Source organism: Pristis pectinata, chromosome 4 (assembly GCF_009764475.1).
Source record: "Pristis pectinata isolate sPriPec2 chromosome 4, sPriPec2.1.pri, whole genome shotgun sequence".
NCBI lineage: Eukaryota > Metazoa > Chordata > Chondrichthyes > Rhinopristiformes > Pristidae > Pristis > Pristis pectinata.
Window position 1 is genome coordinate 74,037,834 of NC_067408.1, and position 15,662 is coordinate 74,053,495.

At 39.7% G+C, this 15,662-nt stretch overlaps 1 protein-coding gene across 2 annotated transcripts in view; it reads left to right on the plus strand.

Moving 5' to 3' along the window:
• cnksr2a (connector enhancer of kinase suppressor of Ras 2a) overlaps positions 1 to 15,662 on the plus strand; it is a 371,916-nt gene that overhangs the window by 46,937 nt on the left and 309,317 nt on the right. The window lies entirely within an intron of this gene.

Genomic DNA, 15,662 nt, shown 5'->3' on the forward strand with positions numbered 1-15,662 from the left:
GTTTTAAGGCCTTTGAAAATTGAATGAGTCTTGTGGGAAATAAACGCAACACATTGCATGGACTCTGAATGTCCTCTCTTCAAAGTTAGCAGATCTCATTTGGAGAAGCGGTCAGGGCACTATCATTGATTTCACGTTAGGGAGGGAGAGGAGAATCATTGCTGCTGCTCACCTCCAGTCAACCAGTTATTATGTAAGTGCCTCTGCAAACTGGCGATGGACAGATGCCTTTCCTTACTGATTGTCAAGGCTCGAACGTGAGAGCTTGTTGATTCACTAGTTCCCACCAGGCAGGAAGCACTTTGGGTGGAAAGAGAGTGAATTGATGAAAGAAGGGAGAGAGGATGAAAGCAGCACAAGAAAGACTGTGTGTTCCTTGTTCGTCCCTATCAAAGAATTGTCATTGCTTAGTGCATCTGCAGATGCAGCTAGGTTTTTTGTTTTTTCACTACCTAACCTGGAACTTGGTGTACAAATATATATTTTGCAATCTACAGTAAAATGTTTGGGGAGTACAATGGCACAGTAGTTAGTGCTGCTACCTCCACCAGCCCTGGGATCAATCCTGAGCTTGGGTGCTGTCTCTGTAGAGATTCTAAGTTTTCCCTATAACCCCCAGGTGATCTGGTTTCCACCCACAGGACAAAGATATGTTGTGTGAAAGGTTAATTGTTTTCTGTAAGTTGCCCCTAGTGAAAATGGTTGGCGATGGCATTCAAGAAAGGGATTGATGGGGATGTGAGAGGAAAAATCGGATTAGTGTAGGTGGGTGCTTGATGATTGGCATGGATTTGGAGTGCTAAAGGGCCTGTTTCTATAATTCTATGATACTATGAGCAGAGTAATCTGATTTGTGACTTCTAATTGCCACTGAAGCTTTTTGATAATTAGATGTTAAAGTAATCAACAATTAAAATTAATTTCATCCAATAAATATGGCAAATATTATAATGCATGTTTAAATAAAAGGCTTAATTTATATAGTCTTTCATTCTCTCTTGTTTTGTTCTGGAAATTGAGAGGTGAAAGTCTTGAGTTAGATTGCAGGGTTTGAAGGCAAGGTGGAGAATTTTCTTTTTGTATTCATTACAATGTTATGAATGGCCACTTCAGCAAAAAAAACTTTTCATGGTTGTCACGCACAAATGGATCATTCTGGTTTATTATTAATCCCTGTCCTATAGTTGGAAGGATAGTCTCTCTGTCGTATAGTTTCATATTGTTCTTTTCTTTGCAAGAAGTAATGAAGGAGATGCATGATTCCCAGATGAAAAATAAGGTGCTGGAAGTACACAAGTTTGCTACTGTTTTGAAAAGATAGGTTAGCCTTCCAGAGAAAGGCCTTGCAGGCAATTGCAGTCAGTGTTGAGTGGGTAGTAACCTTGTGAGGGAATTACTCATCTGCTGCAGAAATCAAGGCTCTGTTTTATTACTGCCTACAGGTGATGCCCTTTTATTAAACTGAAAATGACAGTGAAGAGTTAAAATACAATATCTCCTTTCAACAGTCTATGAACTGTTTTGCTTCCATGGGCTGTAAAAAGTGTAACTGTGAGAGATGACACACAAAGCCAGTGCTTCAGTAATATCCTGGGTATAATCTTACCTTATTCTTCCAAACAAAATGTCCTCCTTTTGTTAGCATCAATCAGATCTTTCAGCTCAAACTTCTTTACAATCTATTTCACTGAAAATCTAAACCCAATTTCTTTTGGGTGTTTTGGGCACAATTTCTTTTTGCGCTCTTCCACAAGTTCAACAGGACCATACAGTGGACAGAAACCAAACTGCTGGAGGAACTCAGCAGGTCAGGCAACATCTGTGGAGGCAAAGAGATCATTGACGTTATGGGTCAAGATGGTGCATGAGGACATTTAAGCTGCATAGACTGAGGAGATCCCAGATTTGGTCCCTAGCCTGTGCTGAGTTAGGTAAACTTTGGTGCAATACTATGGTTTACCTCCAACTAGCACTTACCAAAGAAAAATCAACTGGAGTTCCTCGGGTTCTCCTTTCTTATCACTGGTTAAATGATAACAGTCAAAAAATGGGCAAGTTCATGCTGAGCCAGAATATCCCCTTAGATGTTTAGAATTGTGTACGAATTGTGGAATTGCAGAGTGATATAGATTAGAAGGGAGGCCATTTGGCCCATTATGACTGTCTTTGCACTTCAACAGAGCTATCTAAATAGTTCCATTTCCTTGGTCTTTTCCTGTCACCCTGGTTTATCCTTTAAGACAATTATCCTTTTGTAAGTTATTTTCAAATTTGCTTCTTCCACCCTTATCAACAGTGTACTGCAGCTTATATTAAATCACCATATCAAAAAAAAAAATCCCTGGATCTTGTCTCTGGTTCTTTTCTTATCTGCCTTAAATTTGGGAAAATCAAAAAAACTGCAGACGCTAGGAATCTAAAATAAAATCAGAAAAGGCTGGAAATACTCATTAGGTTGGGCAGGATCTGTGAAAAAAGAAATGTCTTATGTTTCATGTCCAAGCCCTTTGTCAGAAACATGAAAGAGGGAAACGAGAGGGTGGCACGGTAGCGTAGTGGTTAGCACGACGCTATTACAGCGCCAGCGATCGGGGTTCGATTCCCGTCGCTGTCTGTAAGGAGTTTGTATGTTCTCCTGTGTCTGCGTGGGTTTCCTCCGGGTGCTCCGGTTTCCTCCCACGTTGGAAAGACGAATGGGTAGGTTAATTTGGGTTTAAAATCGGCGGCGCAGACTCATTAGGCCGGAAGGGCCTGTTACCACGCTGTAAAAAAAAGTTAGTCTGGGTACCAGAGAAGATGGAGGAGAGCAGTGGGGGAAAAAATGGGGTGGAAAAGATTCACAAGGATGTTTCTGGGACTGGAGGGCTTGAGTTATAAGGAGAGACTGGGTAGGCTGGATTTTTTTTCCCTGGAATATAGGAGGCTGAGGTATATAAAATCATGAGGGCATAGATAAGGTGAATACTCACAGTATTTTTCCCAGCGTAGGGGAATCTAAAACTAGAAGGCATAGATTTATGATGAGAGGGGAGAAATTTAAAGGGGACGTGAGGGGCAACTTCTTCACACAGGATGGTGTGTATGTGGAATGAGCTGCCAGAGGAAGTGGGTACAATTACAACATTTAAAAGACACTTGGATAATTACATGAAGAAGAAATGGGACTAACTCAGGTAGGCAACTTGGTCAGCATGGATGAGTTAGTCCAAAGGGCCTGTTTCTGTGCTGTATAACTCTATGACTCTGAAGAAAATTTCTCTGATAGCAGAGATGAAATGAGTTAACATGGCCATTAGAATGAGATTATATTTCTTTTTCTGTGATATGTGTTGCTAATAGAGCTGTGTGACATGTTCAGCAGGCCAGACTATACCAATGGAGAAGGAAAGGAAACAGAGACCTGAAGTACATGTTGGTTCCTTATTGGATGAGGCTATAAAATTCATAATCAAAAATAGAGAAATTACAGAGGTTGTAAAGAATTATTTTTAATTGCACTTCATGGGGAGAAGATATTAAAAACATTCCAATGATAAGATAATCAAGGGTCAATAGGAAGAGGGGAACTTAAAATATTCTCTATCTCTGGAGGGAAGGTAATAGGCAAACCAAATCTCTTACATCTGATGGCCTGCATCCTGGGGTCTTAAAGAAAGTGCCTGAAGAGACAGTGGCTGCTTTGGTTGTGATCTCCTAAAACTCCTTGCATTCTGGAGAGGTCCCACAGGATAAGAAAGGAGGGAGACAAAAAACACGAAGTGATCGGGCAGTTGGTCTAAAATCTGTCATGCAAGGAGTGTGGTTTCTGAAATAAAATTGGAAAATTATTAAGGAGTTAATAGAAGAGCATTTAGAAACTCAAGACAGTCAAGTCAATTTAACAATTTTACGAAAGGAAAATGCTGTTTGACAAAAAAAAATTACAATTTCGGGTTGTAACAAACGGAGTGGATAAAGGAGAACCAGGAGTTGTAGTATATATGGACTGTTAAGGAGCCACATGAAACGTTATTGCGCAAGATAAGACCACACGGCATTGGCATTGACTGTGACACTTTACTCTGCATTCTGCATTGTTTTACCTTGTACTGCCTTAATGCACTGTGTAATGAACTGGTCTGTATGAACAGTATGCAAGACAAGTTTTCACTGTACCTCAGTACAAGTGACAATAATAAACCAATTCCAGTTCCACTGATATATTTGATGGATGAGGGAGTATCTAACCAACATAAAAATAGATTGGTCAGTAACACTGAAATCTGTGCTGAGACCACAACCTATATTAATTATTTGGATGAAGTGACAGTGTATAATACAATATGATAGTGGCATTTAAGAGGCTTTTAGGTGGACACATGATCCATATTCCTCCATTTCCAGCAGGATATGCAGGAAATGGAGGGATATTGATCATATGCAGGCAGAAGTGATTTAGTTTAATTTGGCATCATGCTCAGTACAGACATCATGGGCTGAAGGGCCTGTTCCAGTGCTCTACTGTTCTATGTTCCATGTACTGTTGTCCAATTTGCTGAAGAGACATAGATGTGTTAGCAAGTTGTGAGAAGGACACAAAGCGAAATAGATAGGGACACAGTTCTGATGCAGCGTCTTGACATGAAAGATCAACCATCACTCTGCCTCCACAGATGTTGCCTGGCTCGCTGAGTTCCAATAACAATTTGTTTTTTGCAAGAGATAAAGATAGGTTAAGTGAGGGAGCAAGAAGTTGCTAGATGGAGTATGATGATGGAAAATGTGAGATTTTCGACTGCGGAAGGAAGAACCAAAAATAAAATTATTATTTCAATGGAGTGAGACAACAAAATGTTGTGATACAAATGAATCTAGGGTCCTAGTGTACAAAAAATAAAAGATTGACATGTAGGAACATCAAGTAATTAGGAAGGCTAATTGAACATTGGAGCTTATTGCAAACGAGGTGGAATTTTAAATAGGGAAGTTTGGTGCAAATTTTAAAGGATGCTATTGAAACCTCACCTGGAATACTGCATTCAGTTTTGGTCCCCAGATTTAAGAGCAGATATACTTGCATTGGAGGCAGTGCAGTGAAGATGCACTGTGTTAATTTGTGCAATGAAGGAGTTCACTTATGAAGAATGATTGAGCAAGTTGGACCTCTGTTCAATGGAATTCAGAAGAATGAAAGGTGACCTCACTGGAATACAAAATATTCTGAGGGTTATTAACAGGTTATGTATACAGATTAAGGTGTCATCCATTTCAGATGAAAATGAGAAAGAAGTTCTTCTCATAGAGGGTCATGACTCTTTTGAGTTATCTGTTCCAGAGTGCAGTGAAGGTGGAAGCGCTGAAATCAAGATGGAGTTTCATAGGAAGTATACGGCAGTTAATGGCTAAGTGGAGGGAGCGGGAAAGTGGTATTGAGACCAAGATTGGATCGGCCATGTTCTTATTGAATGGTGAGGTGGGTCTGAGGGGGTGGTTGGTCTGCCCCTGCTCATGTTTCTTAAGTTTTTCTGGTAGTAACATGTTGACAGATCCATTTGATTTTCTGCATTGTTAATTTTGTACATTAGTGTTAGCATTAAGTTGATAGGTCCAAGTGATAGTTAGAAAGATTTCACCATATACTGTAGAGGTGTTGTACATCCCTCTGCTTTATGTGTATTGGGAATGTTGATGGGAATGTTCTGAGAGCCAGAAAGACTGATGGGCTGAATGCCCTTTTCCCTTGCCATAAGGAAGTCTGAAAATAGTCTGATAATATGTTTATTTTCTTGGCCTTGGCAGAATTTAATTTTGGCAGGGATTTGACAAATTGGATAGGCTGTCAGAAAAAGACAATGCAGTTTGTTTTGGATTTGTCTTCGACAGCTGTTTGGGGGTTGAACTCTGCAAATCTAGCCCCCGCATGGTTGTTAGAGTCTGTTGTGATGTCTCTCTGTAATGTTTGACGACTGAGAAGCGCAAAATAATTGAGATTGTTTTACATAATTACATGTATCATTGTAGGTCCAGAGGGGAAGTTTTATAAAAACCATCTTGCTTATTGTTTCACTAATGAACACTATAATCCCTTTTTGGGGTTGCCCATGGGAGCTAAAGCAAGAGCAATCCTCAGGTGAAGTGGAGCTAGATAGCTGAGGCCAAGGCAACCAAGACTGAGACAATTGTGATGTTGTTGTATAAAGATACCAAATAGGGAAGTTATCATGCAGAGGGGAGATGAAGGAAGAGGTGTGATTAGAACCACATAGTGGAGTGGAGAAGATTATATGCTTTCCTCTCCAGTGAGTCGAGGATGTGGGAAAGCAAAAAAACTGCAGATGCCTGAAATCTGAAATAAAAACAGAAAATGCTGCAAATACTCAGCCGGTCAGGTAGCATATGTGGAGAGAGAAACGGAGTTAACTTTTCAGGTCAATGGCCTTCAGAGGTGACAAAAGTTAGAAATCAAGCAAGTTTTAAGTTGCAAAGAAGAGAGATGGGTATAAAGAACAGAGGGAATGACTGCAATAAGGTGGTGTCCAGGAGAGAGTGAATGACACAATGGTGACTGTGCCACCTGAGGGAGGATGGTAAAGGCTTGTTAGCTGTAGATGATCTGTTTGCAAGAGATGAATAGAAGGTGAAGAATAAACAGAGAGGAGGAGAAGGAACCAAAAAAGAATGTTGAAACTGAGATACAAACTGAAGAAGCAAAATTCAGCAAATGCAGGAGATCTGAAATAAAAATAGTAAAAGCTGAAAATATTCACAACATCCAGCATCTGTGGAGAGAGAATTAGAGTTAATGTTACACGTTGATCACTTTTTAGCAAAATTGGCTCGCTCTGTTACAAACTGGAAAGGCGAGTTATCTGAAATTGTTGAATTCGTTGCCCCGAGTGTTGTAATATTGCTCAGATGGAAGATAAAAGCAAATGCAGATTGGGTGACTGCTTTGCAGAATACCTCTGTTCACTGCACAAAAGTGTCCCTGAGCTTCCTCTTGGCTGTCAGTATAATTCTCCATTTTTCTCTCTCTCTTCGACCTTTGTCTCTGATCTCCCTCATTGTTCCAATAGCGCCCAGTTTAAATTTGACAAATAGCGTATCATCTTCTGACTTGGCACATTCCAGCCCTTGGGAGCTGGTGAAGAGAAGGATGCAGTCAAATGGAAAGTAAAACCTGATTTTGGATAATTAATGTACGTTTTTCCAAAGCCACCTGAACATTGCTCATTCAAAAATGCTCTATCTGGTGTGTTTCTGGGTCTGTTTCACCCACGTCTGGTGAACTAATCAAAAAATACTTTAAGGACACAGTTTGCTTGGTTCTGTGAGAATAGAAATTGATAAAACTATGAACAAAGCTGCTGGTCTGTTTAGTTTTTGGGATGCATTGCTGTAACACCAAGGTGACAACAACTGTATGCATACTCCACTCAAAGGAAGTCTACAAGGATGGAGGGTGGGAAACAAAATGTGTGAATCCACTGACTCCAGCCTCACATAGAGACAATACATACAACCAGACTGAATGCTCTTGTCAAAGAAAAATATTGCAAGATGTTTTAGTTTTCTCACCAAACAGGTCAATCACAGGGGAAAGAAGTGATGTGGCTCTATCTTAGGGCCATGCCTTCAGCAGGGTGGAGACAAGTTTACCCTCAGAAAATTGGTACAAAGCTATATCGTCAGTTCTTTTATCTGTTCTCACTACCTAAAACAGAATGACTTTAAACATGTAGAAATATAGTGGAAGAACCATGTGAATAATTCCAAAAAAAATATTCAAGGCAACATTAATAGAGAAGAAATAAATTGCAAGTTATAATTTCTTATTAATTGAAGATTATAGACAATTGCACAAAGCCAGTAAAAAGTAACCACAACATAATGAACTATTCAGACTATGTTGCAGAAACTGTACACTTTCAGTGCTGTTAACAGGGAGTCTGGAGCACATAGTCTACATGACTGCTGTTTTCAGGCTGCTTTGGAATATGTGAGTGTGTGTATGAGTGTGTGTCAGTGTGAGTTGTGACAGAGAGAGTGGCTTCCTATTTGTCTCTAGCAATCCTGTTACTCTTGATGTCCTGTAACTATATCATTGGTGATAAGGTCGGATGCAGATTGCATGATAGGAAAGAGAACACTTTTGCAAGGATTGCAAAGTTGTCAGGTTAACTTGGAAAATATATATTAATCAACTTGCTTCACCTACTTCCTGAGCCCCCCTCTATCCTTTGGATCCATCTTGCTCCATATTGTGACTCCTCCTAATATCATGTTTATTCTTCTCATGCCCTTGTGTAAAATGTAGTCTACATGTTTTCTTTTTGACCTTCCAATATCTACCCCTATACTATTATCTATTTGATCTCAAGCTGCCTAATATCCTGCTGTGTGCATCCTCACAAACTCCCTGTGTCCCCCATCAAAATCATCCTCTGATTGCACTCCAATATCCTTCTTCCCTTCAGGTAACAGTTCTGCTATTTCTGTTCATCTTAATATTTGGTCCCTAATATATCCCTTTTTCCACCTGCTTAAGCTCTGCCTGTTCCCACCAAGATCACTTTATCTGCTTGAAGGCTCCACAGTATTTTATTGCACCCCCTCGCTTCTCTTGTTCTCCTTGCTCACCCTGGTAGGCGCAGAAGAGCATAGAGCAGTGCAGTGGAACCAGATCAGTGACAGCCAGAGAAAGCAGGGCAGAAGATAATAATGGTGGGGCCAAGGCCAGAGCACAACTGATATGCTTTCATTTATTGATTGTGCCATTATGTCGTCTGCTCTTAGCCCACATGGAGAATAATTGGATGCCAATTGTAAGAGAATTGGTTTGGCTAATTATGGCAGATCCTCACTAATACAAGATATAATTTATTGCAAGTGTTTCCAACCTCCTTTTGTGTTTTGCATGTCTGGTTTGAGCCTAGGGGAAAATATGTATAATTGAGATTTAATCTGTGATGCATTTGGCACTGTATTGTGAGTGGGTTTACAAGAATAATTGGCTAAGCCTCTTTAGGGAGTAAAGCTGCAGTGCTTATTGTCCAGCTATGACTGTTGAAACTTTATTTATGGAAGTTAGCATCTAAGTTATCTGATTTATAACGTGAAATAGTTCGCTTCAAGTGATTTTTAGGTATATTTAACATGCTAACAGCTTTGACTTGTTTGCCCGTATCTCCGTTTCCTTTCAGTAACTGTTTTTGATTATTTGATTTGTGTTTTTAATTGTTTTTTTCTTTCTGAATAATGTTACTTAAATGCAGTTGACTCGTTCCAAGTTAATATCCTGAAATAAAGCTGTTTCGGTTTGGTAAGGGAACTGCTACCTGTGCTGCTTCAGTTCCAGTACAAGACTGTAATGCTGTGAAAAGATGATACAAGATGTCTTGAAGTAGATCTTTGGATTGGTTAGGAATGCATTGGCAAATTAGGTAAACAGTCAAACCACATGATCATATTAATTATCTGTTCATTTGATCATATGACAACTTGAAAACATCTTTTGTCCCACCTTGAGTGACAGCTGCTCCTTAAGTGTTGTATTGCTTGACAGTAATATGAAGAAAGAATGCTTTCATTAAGTTGCCAATTTCTGCCACACATTGAAGATCAACAACAAAACTACTTGTCAGATTTTACCTTGTTACCAGGTGTCAGTTTTTATATAAATACCACTGAATAAAATTCACGGTGATAAAATAATCTAATGGTTGCAAGCATTTATGCTTCCATCTTCCTTTGAGAGGATGGTTCATTTAGCCATAATGGAACAGATAATAGTGACTGCTCACGTGCAAATTGTGCAGCAAATTCAACCAAACACAGATTTGCACAGAAAGTCAGAAGTTATTGACTGAGATATGCCAGTTGCATAAAGTGTGCAAAAAGCGCATTTCTCTTCTAATTCTTTATTCAATTGTATTAAGTCTTGAGGTCCTGTATTTACATAGATGCTGTGTACTAAACTTATCATAGAAGGTTGTGGCATGTTCATTTCCATCAAACTACCCTTTTACGTGATATAATAAGAAAATAAGGACATAAGAAATAGAAGCAGGAATAAATAATTCAGTCCCTCTTGCCAGTCATTAAGGGTCATTGTTGATCTTTTACCTCAGCTCTACTTTCTCCTACAGACCAACATCCTTTAACTCTCTTAGAATCCAATAACTAACCAGTATCAGTCTGAATAAACTCAACCACAAAGCCTGCATTGCACTCTTGGGTAGAGAATTTAAAAGGTTCGCTTATGGTCTGGATGAAGAAATGTTTTCAAATCTCGGTTCTAAATGACTGTCCAATTATTTTAAGACTGTGACACCTATTCTGGACATACAGCCTGGGAAAACATCAACCTTGCATCTGCTTTGTCAATCTCTGAAAAATGTTTGTATATCTCAGTGAGATCTCCTCTCATTCTTTTAAATTCAACCTGCTGATCCTTTGTTGCACTCCCTCTATCACAAATATATTCTCCACAGAAAGACAAGATGGGAAAATAAGACTGTGCATGATACCCCTGGTTTGCTTTTGCCAGAGTCTGTTATAATTGAAGTATAATTTACTCTTGTTTTCAACCTGTCCTGCAGTAAAAGCTAACATAACATTGGCCACCCTAATTGCTTGCTGTACCTGCATGTTAATTTCCAGTTGTCCATGTTTAAAGTCATCTTTTTAAAAGATACTTTTCTACAAAAGTGGATGACCTCACATTTTTTATATATTATATTCTAGCTGCCATGTCCTTGCCCACTCACATAGTCTACATTCCTTTGAAGCTTCTCTGTATCCTCCTCAGTCAATCTACTTTGTATCATCAGCAAATTTGGATATGTTACATATAATCTAGATTGCGAACCTTTGGTGCCTCTGCAGCACCCCACCAATTACAGCATCCCAACCCAAAAACATACTTGTTTATTCTATTTTCCGACTTGATTATTCCTATTACCTCTATCCACTTCCTATTCTCACTCCGACATGTCTGTCCATGGCCTCCTCTACTGCCAAGTTGAGGCCAGATGCAGATTAGAGGAACAGCACCTCATATTCAGCCTTGGTAGTCTCCAACCTGACAGCATGAACATTGATTTCTCCCTCTGTACCCCTTTTGTTTTCCCTTATCCTACTGGCCCCAATAGCCCTTCACTTTCCCTTCCTCCACCCGATCTGCCCATCACCCACACATTCCTCCCGCTGGTTCCCCTCCTCACGTCCTTCCCTTTATTCCATGGTGCACTGTCCTCTCCTATCAGATTCCGTCTTCTTCAACCCTTTGTCACTTCCACCTATCACCTCATAGCTTCTTACATCATTCCCACTCCTCCCTTCATCCACCTGCCAATCTTCCCCCTCTCACCTGGATTCACCCACCACCTGCCAGCTCTTGCTCCAACCCCCCTCACCCTTTTATTCTGGCTAACTTCCCTCTTTCTTTCCATTCCTGAAGAAGGGTCTTGACCCGAAATGTTGACTCTCCATTTCCCTCCATAGATGCTGCTTGACCCGCTGAGTTCCTCCAGCATTTTGTGTGTCGCTCCAGATTTCCAGCATCTGCAGTCTCTCTTGTGTCTCCTAGTATCTGTTCTCCAGTCCATTAAACAGTCCTCAATTCTCACCAATATATTACCCTAATTTTATGTATACTTTATGTTCAATAAACTTCTGCGTGGCACGTTAGTGAAGGCCTTTTGAAAGTTCAAATACTCTGCGTACACTGCGTCACCCTTATCTGTTTTGCTCATTATAACCTCAAAAATTCTGACAGATTTGTCAGACGTGATTTCCCTTTCTTAAATCTGTGTTGACTGCCCAGTCCTACTAATACTTTTTATGTCCTATTACTATTTTCTTAAAAATATATTCCAGCATATTCCCCACTTTTGGTGTCAAGCTAACTGGTCTTTAGTTTCCTGGTTTCTCTCTCCTTTTATTTTAAATAGTGGATATACATTTATTGTCTTCTGCTCTGTGAGAACTGTTCTAGAATCTGTGACAGGTCGTAATATTTTGAGGTCTGATGAGCTTTCATTTCCATCAATTTCTTTAATCCTACCTTCTCATTAATGCTAATTTATTTCATCTATTCATTTCCCAAGATATATTGTTCTCTGTTACTTCCAGTTGACCATTAAGTCTTCATAACTGCTGGACAACTCCTCTAACACTAAAAATTAACTGGAGTCACCTTTTTCAGAGCTTAATTGTTGGTAAACTTAACTTTTTTTGTTTTCTTTATCACTTTCTTAATCTAATCCTTTTTTTTCTTCTATTTAGTTTTGCTTTCTGCACCTAATTTGAATACTAATTTCCCTATTCTTGTTGGTACTTCCTGATTCAAATTCTGCACATTTCACGAAAGATTCTTCAGTCTGATCTATTAAGGAGACGTGCAGTTGATATGTTCACAGAGAAGAATGCATTTTTATTTCAGACTTGCAGCAACTCCAATGCAAAACATCACAAAGTAAATGCCCAAGGATTTGATGGCGGTAATAAGTTCTGGTCCAGTATGTCTTTTAAGGTGTTCAGTTGTGGGATTCAGTCTGTTTCAATAGAATTCTACTCTGATAAATAATGTATGATTTTAAATTAGCCATGAATTACAGTTGCCGGATTGGTTAGATATTATCTTTGGGATTTGAATAAACAGTGAATTGCAAAGTGAAATACTGTACTCAGTGAAATGTTTCCAAAGGGTTCAATTACTTTTAGCAGAAGCAGAAACCAGAGCCACTTGTCATCAGTTGAATTTCAACCTTTGACATCAATGTACCAATAAATGGAAATATGTCTGATGCCTCCCAAAAAAAACACACTTTATACCATCCAACTCCAGTCAGTTTGCGTGTGCATAGGTGTGTCTCCAAAAGCAGATAATTTTAAGACCAACATATTCAGCACAATCAAAGAATGCCATAGACAGGAATTACTTGATTTAGTAAATTAATTAGAATTGGGCAAATACAATGAAATAGGCATAACATTTAGAGACATTGAGTCACAGAGCCATAGAGTTGTACAGCACAGAAACAGACCCTTTGGTGTACCGAGTCCATGCCGACCATCAGGAACCCATCCCAGGTTCCACTTAATTCCATCACCCCCCACCCCTCAGATTCTACCACTCATCTGCAAACTAGGGACAAATTACAGTGTCCAATTAACCTATCAACCAGCTCGTCTTTGGGATGTGGGAGAAACTGGAGCACCCGGAGGAAACCCATGTGGTCTTTCTACTTTGTTTGTATCAAAACCCAATTGATCATTTGGTTTCAAAAAGGATGTTTATGTGACATGCATTGATATATTCATTGATTTATTTTATAGTGGCTTCCTGTAAGTAAGATTTTAATGATGGGAAAAGTCCACCTTGTTGCTTATTGCTCAGTTGTAATGGAGTGCAGCCATTTGATGACTTGGGGTTCAAGTTGAGCATAGACTCATTTTTGCTGATAACATCAAATTATTCTTTATTTCTCCAGATAAATCATAGGTAAATCTTTAGATTCTCCTTTAAGGATGCTTGAAGGACTCGGCCAGAGCAAACTAGATCTTTCAAGAAACCCAGATAGTGGGCCAAATTGTCCAAGACCCTTTCCACCACCTGTGGGCCCCAGGCTCCTGCACTTCTGTTTGTCCAGATACTGACAGCTGGATAACCTGACCCTCCTCATCCTCTACACCTGGAGCAACGTGGTGTGTAGCGTAATGGACCTCCTGTGGTCTTGGCCCAATCCTAGTATGCCCTGAAAGTCTTTGATAGCTTAATGCTGTCATAGGCTTTCCGGTTTTCTTTATAGCTATGATAGATCCAATTAAATTTAAATAGTCATAGAATTACAGAGCTATACAACATGGAAAACGGGCCCTTCGGCCCAACTCACCTGTACTGACCAGGCCTGCTGAGCTGGGCACATACCCCTCTGTACCTTTCTTGTCCATGTACCTGTCCAAATGTCCTTTAAAATGTTGTAATTGTACCCGCCTCTACTACCACCCTCTGTGTGTAAAAGTTGCCCCTCGGGTTTCTTTTAAATCTTTCCCCTCTCACTTTAAATCTACGCCCTCTAGTTTTGGACTCCCCTACCCTGGGGAAAAGACTGTGGCTATTCACCTTATCTATGTCCTTCATAATTTTATAAACTTCTATAAGGTCACCCCTCAGCCTCCTACACTCCAGGGGAAAAAAGCCCCAGCCTATCCAGTCTCTCCTTGTAACTCAACCCCCTCTATCTTGGTGACATCCTCGTAAATCTTTTTTGCACCCTTTCCAGTTTAATATCATCCTTAATTAATTAAGAAAAATTAGTAGGTAGGTGTAGCGAGTCTTTAGGAAGACAAATAGCATATCAGCCTTTACTGCAAGAGGGTTAGAGTTCAGAAATAGGGAAATATTATTAGAATTGTACAGGGTACTGGTGAGGACACACCTGGAAAGTGGTGCACAATTTCAGTCCCCTTATTTAAGAAAGAACACAGTTGCATTGGAAGCAGTCCAACAGCTAATTCCTGAGGCCTGGAGTGAGGGGGTTGTCCTATTACAAGTGGTTAAAGGTATTAGATCTATATTCTTTGGAGCTTAGAAGAATAGGGGATAATCTTAATGAAACGTAAAAGGACCTGACAGGATAGATGTTGAGATGTTTCCACTAGGGGAAGTAATTACAAGATTAGGGGGCAGTCACTTAAAATTAAGGATCATAGGAAGTTCTTCTTGCAGAGGTTGGTGAATCTCTGGGTGTTGTGGAGGCGAGATCATTGGCGGTATTTAAATAGGAATTAGATCAATTTTTGAAAGATCAATGAATTGAGGGTTATGGCGAACCAGAACAGAGGAGAGTTGAGGGCTGCAGAGGTCAGTCGTCATCATATTGAATGGTGGGGCAGGCTTGAGGTGCCAGGTGGCCCACTCCTGCTCCTATCTTCTTGTGTTCCATGTTCCTAAAAATTAAAAGCATATTGAAACACCAAGTAAGTAAGCAAGAACATTGAAATAAAATGAAGTACTTACCTTTTTCCATTGGATGGTCCTCCCCATTCAAGACAGGGACCATTTGAAGGTATGCTGGCTGCCGGTAAGATTATGCAGCTATAGAGCTGTTTCATTGTTTTCCGTGGCCGCTGCGTCGAGAGAATGAGCCGTGTGCAGTATCAGGAGAAAGCTGTACATGCAGAAGGATGGGTGACTCAGTAAGTGTTCTACTGTTCTCATCAAGAATTCTCCCTTATTCCTGATTTTCCCATGCTGCTTTTCACTCGGATTCTAGTGTAGATCGCATTTTGCAATCTCTGTTTTGTGTCTCAGTGCATCAACGCTTCTGACACCCTTTCAGTGGTTTAATCTTGTTTTCAGAGATATGCACATTATCATGAAACATTTAACCTTAATTCTCTTTAGCTACTGTTAGGTTACTGTGTCTCAATTTTATTTTTTTGCTGAAATATTTCATTGTCTGCACTCAGCTGTGGTGTGCTGTTTCCCCATTGACTGTTACCATTTCTGGCAATAATTCCTGATACAGTGTTTCATCTTTAAAATGGTTTTTCCTTCTGTCTTATGTTAAAAATTGTAGATTTTTTTCTGAAAGGAACGTCATGTAACGGAGAATGATTTTTGTTTATAGTTCAAATATTGAACTTATGATGAAGGTAGAACATGATTAAGATTT